The sequence below is a fragment of the Quercus robur genome, chromosome 1 (genome assembly GCF_932294415.1).
Source record: "Quercus robur chromosome 1, dhQueRobu3.1, whole genome shotgun sequence".
Classification (NCBI taxonomy): domain Eukaryota; kingdom Viridiplantae; phylum Streptophyta; class Magnoliopsida; order Fagales; family Fagaceae; genus Quercus; species Quercus robur.
Window position 1 is genome coordinate 6,274,640 of NC_065534.1, and position 18,014 is coordinate 6,292,653.

The 18,014-nt window shown below is 33.4% G+C and overlaps 1 pseudogene; it reads left to right on the forward strand.

The window, feature by feature from the left end:
* The first annotated feature begins 811 nt into the window (after window positions 1–811).
* Window positions 812–16,101, forward strand: LOC126692993 (uncharacterized; annotated as a pseudogene).
* Window positions 16,102–18,014: the final 1,913 nt, after the last annotated feature.

Here is an 18,014-nt window from a genome sequence, read left to right on the forward strand (position 1 = left end):
CGCCTTTTCTTCTTGAAGCACACTAGTTGTAATGATGAGTTGCTTTGAAGGAATAGTATTTTTAAGCTTTTTATACAATTTAGTTTTTTTAATAAAATAAACTAAAAAAATTTGACAACATTTTTTATACCATTTAAATTTACAAGCTTATAGGTTCTTATTTGGGCTCATTATTGACATCATTTTTTTTTTTCGATTACTAACAATTAGCCACATTAGCATATGTCAATTTTGTCATTTTTTTTCTATAGACTTCTATAAAAAAGATTTTTTTAAAAATTATATAAAATAAGTTTATCTTTGGACTGTTCTAATTTAAAGTAATTTAGTACAACTTTTCTCTTTAGTTATGTTTCCTTGTATAGGTGCTCTTCTTTCTCACCATTTATCGAGTGAGGCACTGTTTTCTATTTAGCTTCTTTTTTCCCCCTATTTGGTATTCTTGGCTCCATTGTCTAACTTTTGCTATGTTTGTTTGTTAATTTGTTAGGAATTTAAGTGTTTAACGTGTGGATTTCAGTATTCTTGGTTATTTATTTTTGTTGATTTGAGTTTATTCATTGTTTTGTTGAAACTGGTATAGAACTCAGTAAATATAATGTGCCAGAATTTGGGCTTTTTTATTTTATTTTATTAAGTGAGGTTATTAATTTTTGTAATCCACAACTCTTTTTGTTAACGTGGGTTCAATTTGTGGGCCACTGAAGCCCACAAGGCCCATTGCTTATAAGTCGGTCAAGCATGACCGAATACAGCAAGAATATAATTCCTATTGTTGCCGACCTATGACATATAAATATATACAGTATATATGGCAGTTCCTTGTCTCGCTAGTCTTGTGAGAAAGAGTGTTAGGCCATTGATGTGATTGAACTGTTAAAGAAAAAGTTAACATTGCCTTTTTAGGTACAGTAATTCCTACCTTGGCTAGGATGATGAAAGAGGCTATTTATTTCCTCCGTTTAAGTTGGCTCGGATGATGAAAGAGGTTCAAGATAAAAGCAGTGTTGAATATCAGCGGTTGACATGGAATGCCCTTAGGAAGAGTATAAATGGGCTTGTGAACAAGGTTAATGCTGCCAATGTAAAGAACATTATTCCAGAACCCTTCTCGGAGAATTTGATACGGGGAAATGGGCTATTTTGTCGGTCCTGTATGAAATCGCAGATGTCATCCCCGGGTTTTACAGACGTGTTTGCAGCACTGGTTGCTGTTGTCAAAGCTAAGTTTCCTGAGGTGGGCGAGCTTCTTTTGAGAAGGGTAGTTTTGCAGCTCAAGAGAGCTTATAAACGGAACGACAAGCCCCAATTACTAGCTGCTGTTAAGTTCATTGCACATTTAGTGAACCAGCTAGTGGCTAATGAGATCATTGCCTTGGAGCTGCTTGCTGTGCTGCTTGAGAATCCAACCGATTCGAGTGTTGAGGTTGCTGTTGCCTTTGTCACAGAGTGTGGATCACATTTGCAATATCTCTCGCCTAAAGGCTTGCATAGTGGGTATGCTATTGGAATTGAGTTGCTGTCGTGTATTTTTGGTTTCTAAGGTTTAGACATGTTTTTCTTGCTAAGTTGTACTTGTTGCTAAGTGCTTACAATTTTTAGTAGTTTATTTATTATTAAGTTATCATCTTTTTAATCGTATAGGAAGCCAGGGAGGTATGCTTAGTTAGCCACATTTAGCAATTTCTCTTCTACATTGAATCACATTCTGTACACTAGACATACAGAGGGTTGCCAATAAAGCCATCACTTGCCATGGCATTTTGATGGCTTCGTTGGACCTAGTCACCAACAGGGAGGTATGTTTGTCGTGGAAATAGCTCATAATATATTTAATTAATTAGTGGATGATTACACTTTATATTCATAAATAGTTTGGTTGTGATTGAAAAAGGTTACACATTTGGGTCAAAATTTGCACTTTATCTTTACTTGAAATTTAGTTTTTTCATGTCCAAAAAAGCGTTTATTGAATTATTTACTTGGAATTTTAATATCCATGCACTTCTGACATTATTGAACTCTGAAGTTAAGATAAATATTTTTGGTCACTCTATGGAAACTCCAATGGTGGCCCTGTTTGCTTCTTCACTCACAATTTTCCTTACATGAATACTAAACAATAAGAGAAGTGCTACATACACAACATTTTCACAATAAATCCTAGTTAGTAAGTTGTTACAGGTTTTTATTTTGAATCCACTACTGAAATTACTTTCTTACCCACTAGTAACAACAAATAACAACCCGCCACATTGTATTTGTTGTGAAAATGTTTTGACATAGCATTTCTCAAACATTAATGAAAAAGACGAATATAAAAGGGATGGTGACGAGTATGAGAGAGTCTCTTGCCCAGTAAAGTAATGTCAATTAAGCACATAACCTACCACTTCAACCTTTGCACTCTTCCTACAGTAATGCTAAAGCCAATATCATTCCCCAACAATTCATCCTTAACTAGCTATCTCGATGTTAATGTGTTACCCACACACATTTGTTTGCACTACACATCATGTTTCAAACTGTCTCACCCTTTCTATCAATGATTCAATATTCTTGTACTTAGCAAAAAAAATAAAAACCAATATTCTTTGTCGGAAGGCCTGGAGTGACAACTCCTAGAATTTGTTTCGGTAGAGGCCTTTTCCATTTTTGTGCTTCTCTTCGCTTGGTGATGATGTAAGTTTGTATCTATTTGCCACCCCTCGGTAACTTAATCCCCACTTGTACGTTAGGTCTTGTCGCATATAAACGTGTATGAGAACCAATTTTACTAAATTTACCAATATTCTTGTCCACAAGCAAGCAAATAATATCAATGTCTAATTGAAGTCATTAGCAACCGTTGAAGTTGGCTTGCACAACTAGTAATAATAATAATAATAATTAGTTCCATTGATTAAATTTTTATCGTTGAACAAAAAACTAGGGATCAAATCTTTTCTTCACAAAAATAAACTTATTGACGTCTTCGTTTAGAAAAAAAAAATTCTTACCAAACTGTATCATGGAGCACCCCTCTTATAATATGTGAGTCTTATAGATGAGTGAGATGCACCAAGTATATATGAGAGAGGTGCTCCATGAAACAGTCTCTTGATATACTTTCTTTTTTGTTTGAATTGCTTAATGGTAATAAAGTAATCAATTATTATGAAATGAGGCAATAATTAGTTAAAACCAAATTGTATCTTAAAAAAGAAAAAACCAATCACTCTTAGGGCGTTAGAATGTGCATCTTGAATGAAAAACCAATTCTCAAAACTTTCATTATACGATAAAGAGACAATTGTATAGCATAATTGTAAAGCTACATTATTGTAAGGCAATCCAGTTATCTAAAAAAGTCATAAAAATTGAATCTTTATTATCTTCCATTTTGTTCTAAGTTATATCCTCTATCAATCGAGATTGGGTCATCATTAATAATGAGTGGCTTCAACAGTCGACCAAATTTCATTTTCACAGAGCTATAGAAGACCAAAATATATTAATAAATAAATAAAACGAAAAATATTTATTTGTTTCAAATATTAAAATCATTGTTGACGATGCTCCATCTCAACAGCGACCAAATTAGCTTGAACCAGAATAGAGTAATTGGGTTTTCCTTGTGTTTTTTACTCACTATATTTTAATGCTTTTACTTGGTGCAAGTGAGATTTTCCTAAACATATGAGTGGAAGGAGTAAGGAAAGTATTCGAACATGGACAGTGTTTGTTTCACACATTGTGTGCATTTACACACTCTCAAAACAATTGAATTTTAAACTTGAAAATGCCACTTCAGTGTGTAAATTCACACACGTGCAACAGAATGCTTATACTTTATACTTGTGTAACACTAAAATGGCAACTCCAATTGACAAGGTCCAGACAATGAATAGTGGCTACTAGACTCTAGAACTAGTTGGAGCCACTATCATCGACATATTTTGCTGTACAGGTTATTTTCAGGCAGGCCTTCTTAGATTAAATCTAGCTAGATTTAGCAAGATCCAAACTACTGTCTTACAACAAGACTTACAATTTGTCATGGTTTGCAACATTAACTTAACATAATCGATCTTGCCCCAAGATTAGTTTAATTTCGCAACCAAATTGATAGATGAAACAGAAAAGTGAGGAAGTGATACTTGGCAAGGCAGAGCAATGAATGGGATACAAATCCATGTTCATTCTTGCCTCGGTAAAGTACCTTCCTTGTAGGACTGTCCTGAATAGAGAAGTGTTGAGCATCAAAGTAACACCATCAGATATTATTTTGTATAAATGATGAGCATATAAAAGATTAGATGAAATTTTGGACACATGCAGAATCTTTCAAGTTTGAAGTTGAAGGAATGTGTCCTAAGTTGAAAATTACTTATATAGGTGATTGTAAGTTCATGTTCATTGCCCACTGAGACTAACTCTGAACCTGTGCATTGATTTTGAAGAGAAGATTGGCAAGGTTGGATGTTTAAGTCACCAGCTTTGCTTCAGATCTGGTGTTCTGATGAATGTATGTATGATAAATGTTTGTATATCCCGACTGTTTATTAATATGACTACTATTCTATGTCAAGTAATTGTTTATATAAAGTTTTTATCACTAACCTATTACAAAACCCAGCAGTTAATTAATGCCATTGCCATCATTCATATGGATTGAAAAACCAAGTAAACAGATTTTTTTTTTTTTTTTTTTAAACGAAAGTAGATGTTATATTATAGAAATTAAATATATTTTAATAAAAGTATATTATTAATTATTAATGTATTATGGATCATGGGACCTTGTAGTTCAACTAATACCTCTTGATGTTTTCAAGGAAGATGGCCATAGTTTAAATCCCCCACCCCAACTATAGTATTTATATATATATATATATATATATATATCATAGTGTTTTTTTTTTCCCCCTCTATATTAGGGTAATTGCTTAGGGATTGAGGCGACATTATCAAGTTGACCTAACTCTCAACAGACTAGGTACAAATCGTAGGTTTTGCAATTCATTCAACATGACCAAATTCTGGCAACTAAATAAGGTTGACTCAAACTTTTACCAAAACGAAGAAATCAAAATTCCATCTTCTAACACAAGATTCTATTTAGCCAAGTGGGAACATTGTACATGCTACATAAAAAACTATACTTGACATTATTATTAATTTGCTTCAATAATAATATTTTTTAAAATCAAACCGAACCAACCGGAAACCAGGCACCAGCAGTCCAGTCCATAAATCCGATCAAAACAGGTAAAAATCGAGTTAAACCGGGAATCAGAGCACAAACCAGTTCTTTGGCCTGTCCGATTTTTAAAACTGTGCCAATAATGCTTCCTCTAAAAAAAAAAATAAATAAATAAACTTCCCATTAAATAGCCAACATCTTTGACCACTTCTTTTTGCAATTAAAAAATAGTTGAAACAAATATTTTTACTAATAAAATGTCACATTCGAGACATGGATTAATTCTTTGTACTTTTTATAAGGCTAAATTACAAACTACACTCATAAAGTTTAAGGTGTTTGGATTTTATATCCTAAAATTTCAGAATTTGGATTTAACCCCCCTCTTAAAATTTTGGGGTGTTTGGATTTTGTATCTTGACATTTCAGAATTTGGATTTTATCTCCTAAAATTTTGGGTGTTTAGATTTTACTCCCTAAATTTTGGAGGTAAAATTTAAATTCTAAAATTTCCAAAAGTAAAATCCAAATAGCCTCAAATTTTAGAGTTGTAGTTTGCAATTTAGTATTTTGTAATCGTCATCTTTTTGTCTCACATGTATGGGAAAAATAATGGCTTGTCCTTTGAAGCATTGTTATGGATTCCATTTTGTTATGGTTGGAAAATCTCATACCGGCATGCAAACTGGAACGACAACCCTCCTTTTCCACCTTGGATGAAATTTCAGCCCATTCCGGGCATTTCGGTCAATACTAGCCAAAATTAAAGATTTGCCCGGAATGCAAAAATGAAAAAAAATAAAAAATAAATAAAAGAAAAGATGAAGTGGAGGCTATGTTAGAAGGGAAACAAAAAGTAAAAAGATGAGAATAAGAGCTATTTGGTTTATGTATATGTGAACAGAGGAGGTGAAAATATACTTAAAGACAAAATGATGCAGTGGCATTTTGAGAGAGAAAAAAATATGAAGAAGATGAGAAAACTGGAGAGAGGGCATAGACAGTGAGATGAGAAAGAAAAAATTAATGAAGAGTTTAGGTGTGGATGAGAAGATGAGGGAATAAATTTGACTTGGTTAGTAACCTTCTTGGAAATTCTTTGGGTAGAATTACCCAAATGTTATTATTATTATTATTTAACCATAAGTAATCTTTTTAAACATTAAGTAATAACATGCTCATTTTATGTGAGATTTTTTTAATAAAAAAAATATATATTAAACTTGTTATCTCTCTCTCTCTCTCTCTCTCTCTCTATATATATATATATATATATCTAAAAGGTGAAGCGTAACATTTATTGTTGCTACGCTCTTGTTCAACCACATCAGTGGCCACATCATCAGTCCCACTAACTTTTTTTTTCTTTTACTTTCCTTTCTTTTGCAAATTAACATTTTCCTAATCACATAAAAATAAAAATAAAAAACTCCATCTCTTAATTAACATTTCCTAACTTTTCAACTTTCCATTTATTATTCCATCAAACCCAATCTAATAATAATTCAAACTTCCTTCAACTTTACAACTCTCCCTCTCCCCAATCAAGCAATTATGAAAACTGTTCAATTGCCACTCTATTAGAATTCCAAAAAAAAAAAAAAAAAAACTACTAATTTTTTGTCTATATATATTTGCAATTGCTCTACCTCACTCTAGCAAATTTGGAAAGTCTCTCTAAAGTGAAGTTTTGTTGTTGTTGTTGTTGTTTTTTTTTTTTTTTTTTTTTTTTTAATCTATTCTCCCCTATACTCTTTAGGTTTTCCGAATTAATTTTGTTAGTGATGTGCCATCGGAGATCTCAAATACCAAAAACATCGGTTCCCATAAACCAACCAAAAAAATCTCAAAGCCATGATGAAGAAGACATTAAAAGAATCGCAATAGGGTCTTACTACTATAGTTTATGTGGTCATTAATCATGGATGAGGTCTTTTTTTTTTTTTTCCACTAATGGGATACCTCTTATGTGCATTTGTGTGATGCATTCACCATTATGGATAAATAATTCTCTTTGTATGTCCGTAAAATAAATCAATTTTATTGTATGTACATATTAGTTGTGACATGAATGTAGATGCATAACATAGTACAAGATATGTTACTTTTTTTTTCTTTTTTCTTTTTGTATTGTAACAAATTTAGATATTATTATGGGATGCCTTTGCTGTAAAACTTTTGCCAAAATTGTAGAATTTGATGTCAATGGAAAGAAAATTAAATCAAAACATGTGTATAAAATTATATAAGGTAGCAATAGACAACCAAAAAAAAGACGAGGGTGAAAGATTATCCAAGTTTGAACAAAGCCTCAAAATCCACGAAGACCAATTGGATGTGAGAAATTCCATGAAGATGTATGCTTGACTATATGAAGAAATTGAATTTGGAAAAAATGTGAAGAAGACGAATTGAATTGAATTGAGTTTTCTATCACAAGTCCTCTCTCTCCTTCTTATTGTTTTGATTTAATTTTTGTTTGAGCTAATACTTGATTAAAAAGTTTAGTTGTACTCTAGATATTCAAGAGGAGAAAATTCTAAAAAGAAAATCAAGTTGTTGAGAAAAATAGCATAATCCCAAATCTAAAACTAATAACCCAAATTAGGAAAACATAACGCACTATAACATAATTTAGAGGAATATGAACCACCTAAAAAATGGATAAATATCAATCAAATACACCCAAAAATAATAGAATGATATATTTGTATTTGTAGAGATATTAAGATGAAAAATAATTTTAGAAATTGTTTAATTTTTAAGAAGTGCTACATCTACAACATTTTCAATACATCAAGTCATAGTTGGTAAGTTGTTAGTAGTTCTAATTTAAACCTATCACTAAAATTACTTTTTTGCCAACCAAGTTGTGAAAGTATTGTGAAATTATTGCCGACATAACATTTCTCTTAATTTTTTGGTAAAGCAAATTATTTTCAACAAATTTAGGATAACAAATTATATTTATATCAAAATTACAAAGTAGTTATTTATTTCCACACATTGCGTGGATCTGCGACTAGTTTTTTTATAATAGTTATATATATATATATATAAATTATAATTATAATTATATATAAATATGCGGTAACCCAAAAACACTCACAAACAGTATGCTAGAATAAACTGGTACTAAAATATTTCGTTTTAATGAAAAATCAAAATGGGATCCGAAATGGTATTCACAACATTGTTTTGAAATATAAAAAGTCACGCACCATAAACAAGAAAAAAGGTCTATAAGTATTATGAGCAGTAATTTATTAGAAACATTTTTTTCCTATGAGGTTATCATAAACATTTTGAAAATTTTACAATGGAACAAGATCTTCTATATTTCAAGTTCTCTCAATTACATCTATTTTCATGATTAAGTTATATATATATTGGATTTAACGGTAAATAGACTATTACTGTATAACGTCATTTAAAATTTTAAATGAAGTAATAGTCCAGTGCCTTTTCAGAATATTGTAACATTAAATTTGAATCATGAAATAAATCCACTTCAAATGGAGAGAATCCTTGGTGAGTGGTGTCAAAGGAATTGACGGTATGGAAACTTTTGTGTCAAACACAAACATGCCAACGTAGATGGACCGTAGTGAAGTCAATGCTAGTCAATATGTGGGTCAAATTCAAAAACGTGGAAATTTTTAAGAGATCGAGTGCAAATTTTCGTGCCTGTAGTCTTAATCTTCAATGAAGAAATAAAAGCAGTAAATGTCAACAACAGGTTAAGAGCATCGAATCGAAACAAAGTCAATGAAAAAAATCAGACATCTTTGTTTTCAGCAGTAAAATAGAGAGAGTCTATCTTCACACACTGCAAAGAAAACATAATAAAGGACTCAAGTAGATTTGTCAATATGCAAGTTTGTAATTCACCATACAGTTTATCATTTATACAACAAAGTGTTCCACTGCCCAATACTTATAACAAAATGTAACAAATGCAAATCTTCCTCTACCAGTAGATTTGTCATAATACAGTTTATCATTTATACTACCAAGTGTATCAATTATAAACTATCATATCTTTTCTCCTAATACTATGGCTTTACAACGATCACATCTTCTCTCCTTGTTGCTTCTTGTTCTGTTGCTGCCATATTCCACCTTTGCTCAAAGTTCCAGCAACCAAGCTCTAGGCTCATCGCTTATTCCACAGGAAAAAGGCTCTTACTGGGCATCACCTTTTGGTGACTTTGCTTTTGGTTTCCAACAAATTGGAAATGGAGGCTATCTACTAGCCATATGGTTCAACAAAATACCTGAAAAAACCATTGTCTTGTCAGCCAATGGAGATAATCTAGTGCCAACAGGATCCAAAGTTGAACTTACCAAAGATGGCAAATTGGTTCTCGTGACCCAACAGGCACAGGGATATGGAAATCTGAGTTAGGCGGTTTAGGAGTTGTCTATGCAGCCATGCTTGACACCGGAAACTTTGTGCTGGCAAGCCAGGATGGTGGCTATTTGTGGCAGAGTTTTGATCATCTGACGGACACAATGTTACCTACAAACAATGAGTCTGGGAAGGAAGCTTGTAGCTCATTACTCAGAAAGGAATAACTCTAATGGCAGGTTCCAGTTGCAACTACAAACGGATGGAAATCTTGTGCTTCAAACTTTAGCATACCCTGTAGATTGGTCCAACACTGCTTATTGGTTAAGTGGAACTATAGGCAGTGGCTTTCAGATGGTCTTCAATAAGTCTGGCTCTATATACCTCATAACTAGAAACGGAAGCATACTTACTGTGATATCATCTAATCCTAGTTCTACGCAGGACTTCTATCAAAGAGCAATCATGGAATTTGATGGAGTTTTTACACAATATGTCTACCCAAAATACATATTTATTTTACTATTTCACTTTGAAATACATCATCAAAGATTCTATATTTTTACCACTTCATTTAAAATAATGTAAACAACTCCTTTTTTTTTTTAAAAAAAAAAAAACAACCACCACAAAAACCTATAGAAACTAGCCATAACCACCTCCACCACCACTTCACCAGTGGCAACCACAACCCATTGTAGGAAAAAAAAAAAACCCCACAACCCATCACCACCAACCAGCGCCACAACCAAAATCAACTACTACCACCACCACCACCAACCATACCACAACCACACCACCACTAACCACCAATCCAAACCATCCAAAACCAATGTAGCCCAACCTCAACTCCATCAAAACCCATCCACATCAAAAACCACAACAGAAAGTCACAAACCTAGCAACACCCGAAACCCACCACAAAACCTAGCAACCCATGGCAACGATTCACTCAAAGGGCTAAAGAGGCACAAAAGAGGGGAGAGTACCAAAAGATAGAGAGAGAAAGAGAGAGGGCTAAGTCTGAGAAGTGAGAAAAGAAGAAAGAGAGAGAAAAAAAACATTTGGGGTATTAAAAAAAAGGTTTTAATATTTGGCAGCCAGGTACAAGGAAGAGTTTATAGTAGCAATGATCTAAAAATTTTTAACTATAACATTATTGTTGTAGGAGGTTTTTTGATATTTGAGATGCTAAAATAGATTTTTAGCAATTTTTGCACCATCAATGTGGACGATCTAATGAGGTTAGTATTAATCTATAAATATACCTAAGCATTTAGGAGATATTTTGGTAATTTTTATGTTTTGGGGCGTTTTGGTCATTTAATAGGTTTTGGAGGTATTTCGGTCATCTTTTAGGTTAAGGGTGTATTTTGGTAATTTTCACGTTTCGGGAGTATTTTGGTCATTTTATAGGTTTGGGAGGTATTTCGGTCATTTTATAAGTTTAGGGGTAAGTAATTCTAAGGTTTCAAGGGATATTTTGGTAATTTTATAGGTTTTGGGAGGTTTTTCAATCATCTTTTAGGTTTAAGGGATATTTTGGTAATTTTTAGGTTTCAAGAGTATTTCAATCATTTTTTAAGTTACGGGAGTATTTTGATAATTTGAAGGTTTCAGGGATATTTTGGTCATTTTTAGGTTTCATGGGATATTTTGGTTATTTTTTAGGTTTCAAAAGTATTTTGGTCATTTTCTAGAAATTAGGCCCCATTTGATAGAGTTGTTAAACAATTCATTTTCAGTTTTTAAACAACATTACACATATTTCTATATACATTTTCATCCACACGTATTTCAAAAAACTACAAACAACATTACTCAAACTTCTCTACCAAATGGGCTCTTAGATTTTTTGTTGTTTATTTAAATTTTAGATGGGTTTTGGCGGGTTTATCCATTAAGACTCATATAATTAAATTGTCACCCCTACCTCAAACCCGTCTCTCTCTGCGCCATTGTAATAAAAAGAACATAGTAAGTTTTTTTTACCATTTATTGAGTGAGGTATTGTTTTCTATTTAGCTTTTTTTTCCCCCTATTTGGTATTCTTGGCTCTATTGAATAACTTTTGCTATGTTTGTTTGTTAATATGCTAGGAATTTAAGTGTTTAATGTGTGGATTTCAGTATTCTTGGTTATTTATATTTGTTGATTTGAGTTTTTTTATTTTTTATTTTTTTAGGGATTGTTGAGTTGAGATTATTCATTGTTTATTCATTATTTATATGGTAGTTTAAGCAACACTTTTCAGTTTTTAAACAATATTACATGTATTTTCACACACTTTTTCATCCACATATATTTTCAAAAAATATAAATAATATTACTAAAACAACATTACCAAGTGGCTCTTAATATACAAGAATTTGGAAATTTTTGTAATCCACAACTCTTTTTGTAGACGTGGGTTCAATTTGTGGGCCACTGAAGCCCACAAGGCCCATTGCTTACAAGTCGGTCAAGCATGACCGAATACAATAAGGAAAATAATTCCTATTGTTGCCGACCTATGACATATAACTATATATATATATTAGGTTTGTGTGTTGTGCAACAGCATCAAGAATGCTGTAATAACCTAGCAGGCGCTGCTGCATAAATTGATAATTGAGAGTGGCAGTTTTTTGTCTTGTCATCGGAGCAACTTTTCCTTTTTAGATACTGTAATTCCCTCCAAATCGGTTTGCTTGATTGAGTTGGCTAGTATGATGAAAGAGGCGGCTATTTATTTTCCTCCGTTTAAGTTGGCTCGGAGGATGAAAGAGGTTCAAGATAAAAGCAGTGTTGAATATCAGCGGTTGACATGGGATGCCCTTCGGAAGAGTATAAATGGGCTTGTGAACAAGGCTAATGTTGCCAACGTAAAGAATATTATTCCAGAACTCTTCTCGGAGAATTTGATACGGGGAAGTGGGCTATTTTGTCGGTCCTGTATGAAATCGCAGATGTCATCCCCGGGTTTTACAGACGTGTTTGCAGCACTGGTTGCTGTTGTCAACACCAAGTTTCCTGAGGTTGGCGAGCTTCTTTTGAGGAGGGTCGTTTTGCAGCTCAAGAGAGCATATAAACGGAACGACAAGCCTCAATTACTAGCTGCTGTTAAATTTATTGCACATTTAGTGAACCAACTAGTGGCTCATGAGATCATTGCCTTGGAGCTGCTTGCTGTGCTGCTTGAGAATCCAACCGATTCGAGTGTTGAGGTTGCTGTTGCCTTTGTCAGAGTGTGGATCACTTTTGCAAGATCTCTCGCCTAAATGCTTGCATGGTGGGTATTCTTTTTAAGGTAGTCAATCTTAAATTTGTCATATTTGTGGATATTATTGTATTTTTGGTTTCTAAGGTTTAGACATGTTTTTCTTCCTAAGTTGTACTTGTTGCCAAGTGCTTATAATTTTTAGTAGTTTATTTATTACTAAGTTATTATCTTTTTCAGGGAGGTATGGTTGGTTAGCCACATTTAGCAATTTCTCTCCTACATTGAATCACATTTTGTACACTAGACATACAGAGGGATTACCAATAAAGCCATCACTTGCCATGGCATTTTTATGGCTTCGTTGGGCCTAGTCACCAACAATTTTGTGACAGTTCTTTGTCTTCAGTAAATAATGGAATCCTTCAATTAAACAGGGAGGACCTGTGGAATTACTCTTATGTAAGTGAAAAAATAATGATAAGTCACTCAGAATGATGTTCCTAAATTCCTAGTGTCAACTCATTTTATATTTTAGGTTGTATTGGTATTTATTGGGTAAAAAAATATTTGTCCAGTTCATTATCAAATTAGGCATAACCCAACTAACTTCGGATAGGCAGAATAGCAAATTCCACAGCTCCTAAGTGATAGGATAGTTCATTACAAGGGGGGGTTGTAATCATGCCTAAATCTGGCATGTATCTGGTTTTGATCAGTGAGATGTCTTAGGTTCCACTGGGAAGTTGCCATTCTTTGTTATCTGGAATTGTCTTGACGATATAGAAACACTAAGTTAAAAATTGTCTTGACGATATAGAAACATTGTATCTGGAATTGTGCCACTCATGGCTGTGGCATATATGTAACCTTGGATGGTGGCCCGGTGTTAAATGGTTAGCGTTTGAAAATATTGTTTAGTACTCAAAACTTGTTTACTATTGTACTTACTATATTATGAAAGACAAGTACGTGTTTAGCTATGTCAAACTTTTGGTTCATTATGTTCTATGCTTAGCAATAAATGTTTCCATGAGATTATATGTCATAATGTTCCTATCCTACTTCTTTTGTTTTTACTGGAATATATTTTAGTCACTGTACTGTGTACTCAAGGTTTACACTTCTACAGGAATATTTGAGCGTTTCCATGGGATTCTTCATGAAGGTGAAATAGACAAAAGGGTTCAATTTCTGATAGAAGGGCTATTTGCGATAAGAAAAGCCAAGTTTCAGGTATGTTTTTTTTCTCCCTTCATTTTTAGAATTATGTATGACATACTACTATTAATGTCCAAGGATAGCTAGAATAAAGATACCCTCTGTGATGTATTCATTTGCAGGGGTACCCAGCAGTTCGTCCAGGTCTGGACCTTGTAGAGCAGGAAGATCAGATAACCCATGAGATCTCTCCAAGAGGAAATAGATCCAAAGATTACCCTTGGTATGGCATCATGCTGAGCTGTCTTCTGCTTCTTGATTGGTCTAGCTATGGTTATGTATTGATTTATATTTTTCTTTCTCCTTGTTCAGATATATTCAAGCCAGATCCTAATTTCCTTGAGAATGAGAAGCGTTATGAAGAGTTGAAGCAAACCATTTTGGGTGATGAGTCTGAGGATGAAGAAGGTTCAGATGCAGCTTCAGATAATGATGATGATGATGATGATGAGGATGAGGATGATGGCGAGGAAGAGGATGAGGAGCAGATAAAAATAAGGGATAAAACAGAGACAAATCTTGTAAATCTTCGGAGGACAATCTATCTAACAATTATGTCCAGTGTAGATTTTGAGGAGGCAGGTCATAAGCTCCTGAAAATTAAACTAGAGCCAGGTCAAGAGGTATGTGTTGCAAGCTTTTTCCTGATGTTACTGCTGTAAAATTGAAGTCTCCTTATTTAGTATTTCCTTGTTTAAGAGGAAGTAGTGAAAGATAGATAAATAATGAATATTTGTTCGCAGTTTGCTGAGTCTGCAAATTATTGGTAGTTGGCTAGGAATCACTATTAGTTAGAGGAACTAGAGCTGGGTTCTGAGTCTCCTGTCCAGCATGAAGACATCCTTTACTCCCCTTTGCTATCAAGTGAATAAATGAACAATAAATGAATAAACAAGATGGATTAGATTCACTTTACATACTCATTTAACATTTCAGATTGCTAGATGTTATTACAAGTCATTATCAAATATTTTTTTTTCTTTATTCTTAGCTTTTGTTTTTTTAACCCCCACCCCCTAAACGATTAGAATTCATTAGTGGTTTCATGCACTAACTTGCCTTGGTGCTTAGATTATTTCCCTTGGGTACTTCAGTCACTATTAGGGGTGTAGAGAGGCAAGCCACACAGAGCCCAAGCTAAGCTTCTTGCTGCTTAGGCTCAGCTAATTAAGACTTGACATGGAGTTGAGTTTGGCTTGAAGAATTCAGTAACTCCTAAAATTGATTCCTTTAAATAATAAAAGAAAAATAAAATCTTACAATAATACAATTGAAAGCTTAAAATAATAAAATAATAAAATTGAAAGCTTAATAATAATATATTAGCATAATTTATTTTAAAGAAAAAATCTTGAATCAAATTCTGTACTACTTGAAGACTTATAGTTGTCTTGGTGGCTTATGCAGATGGAGTTGAACATTATGCTCTTGGAATGCTGTAGTCAGGAGAGAACTTACCTCCGGTATTATGGTCTTTTGGGGCAGCGATTCTGCATGATCAACAAAGTTTATCAGGAAAATTTTGACAAATGCTTTGTCCAACAATATTCCATGATTCACCGGCTTGAAACAAATAAGTTGCGTAATGTGGCTAAGTTTTTTGCGCATTTACTCCGCACAGATGCTCTACCTTGGCATGTTTTAGCCTATATTCGCTTAACAGAGGAGGATACCACTTCTTCATCTCGTATATTTATCAAGATTCTATTCCAGGTATCGAAAGCGACACCAATTTTTTCCCCTCATGTTTTTCTCTCTAGCATTTCTTCTAGAAGCTGTTGTATTCACAGTTGTGTTGTTTCTGTTACAGGAATTGTCAGAGCATCTGGGCATCCATCTGCTGAATGAGCGTCTTAACGATCCCACAATGCAGGATTCCTTTGAATCTATCTTCCCAAGAACACACGGTTTTCAATTAACTTCTTCACATCCATTGGACTTGGTGGCATCACTGAAAACTTACGTGAGTACTTGAAGAATATGCCACGCCTTATTATGCAACAAGAGCAAGAATCGGATAGTTCTGGTAGTTCGGTTACAGGGTCAGCTAGTTCAGAATCAGATTCATCGAGTTCAGATGAGAGTGAAAGGGATGACAGACACAAGAAGCGGAGGAGGAGAGACTAAGGGAATGTTATGATGTGCAATAGATATTAGGGTTTGATGTTTGCCATTTGTAATGTATAGAATCAATTTGTTTTCACATTGTGTAAAATTTTGCATCGATATGAATTAAGCATTATAGCAACTTTGTTTTTCTCTCTAATGGGGAAAGGGTCTTAATTTCGGCACAGATGCTCTACCTTGGCATGTAAAATTTTGGGTTTGATGTTTGGCATTTGTTTTCCTGCATACCACTAAACTCCCGTGCGTTATGGTGTGCGGCCACTTGAGCACTAATGGAACTTGATGCTACTCGAATTTATAAGGCAACAACTCTTACACTTGCAGGTGGGATGGTGGATGGATTACCAGGGCTTTCTATTGTTAGGCCACCCCTCAATTTGGTTACTTTATTAGATGGTTAATAATTATTGATTTTAGCCTAACATTTTGCTTTTGTAATCATAATATGGCTAATGTCAAAATTAAAATTTGTGGTGTTTGTCGTGGAAATAACTCATAATATATTTAATTAATTAGTGGATGATTACACTTATATTCATAAATAGTTTGGTTGTGATTGAAAAAGGTTACACATTTGGGTCAAAATTTGCACTTTATCTTTACTTGAAATTTAGTTTTTTCATGTCCAAAAAAGTGTTTATTTAATTATTTACTTGGAATTTTGACTACACATGCACTTCTAACACTATTGAACTCTGAAGTTAAGATAAATATTTTTTGTCACTCTATAGATACTCCAATGGTGGCCCTGTTTGCTTCTTCACTCCCAATTTGCCTTACATGACAACTAAACAATAAAAGAAATGCTACATACACAATATTTTCACAATAAATCCTAGTTGGTAGGTTGTTATAGGTTTTTAATTTGAATCCACCACTGAAATTACTTTCTTACCTACTAATAACAGCAAATAACAACCAACCACATAGTATTTGTTATGAAAATTTTGTTGACATAAACTTAACCAACATATGCACACGACTGGACATATTCTCTATCCCTCCAGTTGCACCCATTTTTCCCCTTTAATCATGAAGTCACCATGAAATGACTTATAATATCATATTGTACCACTGGACTCATCTTATCATGCTGCTAAAATGTTATAAGTCCAATACTGTTATACGGCTAGACCTACAAACTGTGAAGTAATATTATATAGCTAGAGTCACAAATCATATAAAGAACAAAGTGATGCTATACAGCTGGAGTCAGAAATATACAAGATAAGTCAAAATTTCTCTATCTTCAAGATTGCATTATTAAGCATATGTTAACTCCATATCATTGTACCATTGGATGCAAATTACTGTAATATTATCTTACTATTTAATAAACATGGATTCACTAATGCTTCATTAATAAACATATATATTAATAAATTGAGTCCATATCACTACTAGACATATATTATTCGAACATAAAACCACCGCGGGACATATACCATTTGGACATGAACTACCACTGGACATATATTATTTGAACATGAACCACAGCTAGACCAACTAATTAACATATATTATTCGAACATAAACCATGACTGGATACAAACTATTTGATATACATTATTTGGACATAGACCATTACTGGACATACCTTATTATGTTAAACATGAACCATGAACCACAGCTAGATATGGACTATTTTGGACTCATCCCATTACTGGATATATGACACTTAATTAATTACTTTCTAATCTTAGACATCACTTAACACATAATAATAACACTCAACTCACCATTTAATCAAAGCTATTATGCTAAATATATTATTTATATATTTCAATCATTATCATGATTCTAAGACTTTGGGCTTTATCTATTTTGTAGACTTAAAATGCACCAAAAGTCATTGGCCTATGTGGCCCAATGTCAAGTTCCAAATTGGACTCCCCAAAACAAATCCGGGTCTAACAAAGTCACACTTCTAG